The sequence below is a fragment of the Marmota marmota genome, unplaced genomic scaffold (assembly GCF_001458135.2).
Source record: "Marmota marmota marmota unplaced genomic scaffold, marMar, whole genome shotgun sequence".
Taxonomy (NCBI): Eukaryota; Metazoa; Chordata; class Mammalia; order Rodentia; family Sciuridae; genus Marmota; species Marmota marmota.
Genome location: NW_026000051.1, coordinates 14,447,431 through 14,449,360, shown reverse-complemented (window position 1 = coordinate 14,449,360; position 1,930 = coordinate 14,447,431).

Genomic DNA, 1,930 nt, shown 5'->3' with positions numbered 1-1,930 from the left:
AAAGAATAAAAGTGGCTTCCAAGAGAGGAGGGGCCAAACAGTATAATTGCAGGGTCAATGAATAAATGAGCAAAAGGCTTTGCCAAATGCTCCCTGTATATTTAGGGAATGAGGCCAAAGAGCTCAATGACTGTTAAGATATGGCTGTTTCGTCCCTTCCTTTTTCTGGCTCCATAAGTTGGCCTCCTCAATATTTGTTTGTCTATAAGAACCTAAAGGGAACTTTGTTTTTAACAGGACTGGAATAAATGATATTTAAATGCCAGTTCTATACTTCAGAGTATCATGTCCCAGAGCATATTCTGTCCTCAAAATAAATTTGGGAAGTAGATATTCCTATTTGAAAGGTGAGGAAACGGAAGGGTACAGAGGTGAAAGGACTCCTTCAAGGGCAGGATTCGGGTATGTGCTGGAGTTAGAGTGGAGTACAACTGAGAGTGCCTGTTTTCCCTCCTGGCTGGACAGTTGAAATCCCAAAAGTCTAGGAATATTCAAAACTATTGAACACAATGGCTTAAAAGCCCCCTTGAAGATACACAGTTTCCAAATGCTTAATGGCCACCACTGAAGTCCATCTGTACTCATGTTCCAACTTCTATTGGAGAGGAAGGGAAATTTTGAATGACATAATTTATGCAGTTCAACAGAGCTCTTGAACAACCTTGTAACTTCTATAGGTGACCTGGAGTAGCAGAAAGTCAAAGATTTGCTAAGATGAATTCCTTATCCATAGCATTGTGCACCCAGGGTCCTTTATTCTTCTAGCCAGCCTCTGAAAACTCATTTAGAATATAGTGTGATTTTTCATTTTATAACCGGAGAACTAGAGTTCAAACTTCTTAGCTTAAGATTACATAGCAAGTTCTTCCCAAACCAGAAAGATCTGAATCTGGGATCTCCTGTTTTCAGAATGGTTCCATGATTAACACAGAGCACATTCCAGCTTTTATAGAGGGGATGTCTGAGTCGTTTGCTCATCTTACAAATCTTTATACTTTTACCAGCACACATTCTCCACTGGTTTTCTCTCTCCCTGAAGCATGTAGCAATGATCCCAGACCTCAGGAAGGATCTGGAGCAGCCCTGAGGACAGGCGCACCATAGGGATGAAAGTCACAAATTAGGGGCATTAATTTCACATCAGGTCTCCAGTATGCTATCCACATGCAAACCTCACACAGCATATTTTTATCACTACATTATTTGGACAGACTGGTAACTAATAATTTGTAATCCACCACTGCTAACTCATTTTGACTTATTAAACACTTGGAGGGGGAAAAAAAAAGAAGGAAACTGTTTTGCCATAAGGGGGAGCTTTTGAGTTCCATAAAGAGGGGGGAAAAAGAAAAAAAAAATATTACATATATGTCCCAGTTCAAAAACAGATTTACAAAACAGCAAATGGCCAGATCCTTTTCTGTGACTTGGACAATAACAGAGAACCAGAATTGCTTAGGTTGAAATTAGGTAAACTAATATTTTGCTCTCGTTGTTTGTATAATATTAAAATAATTCTTAACCACCAACAGAATATTTTTAAGAGTATTCAGGGGAATTCAGAGACCCAGTTTCGCTGGGTCTACAGCTTCTGAAAGACAGATGTCCCGGAAAATGCCTTCCCCTGTGCTGTCTTCTGATGACTCCATGATGAATTTGGGAACAACTAGGGTTAGCTACAACTGGCCACTCTTTGGGGCTCCAGGAACAGGGGGGCCCTTCATCACTACACTGTGGAACTTCAAGAAAATTCTGAGAGGGAGAAGGAAAAAGGGAGGAAAGACTGGGAAGGTAAGAGAGAAGAGAAAGAGGAAGAGAGAGGAATGGAACAGGGGGGTGAGGGGGAGAGAGAGAGAGAGAGAGAGAGAGAGAGAGAGAGAGAGAGAGAGAAGGAGAGAGAGAGAGGATGGGAGAGGGAGGAGAGGAGTGT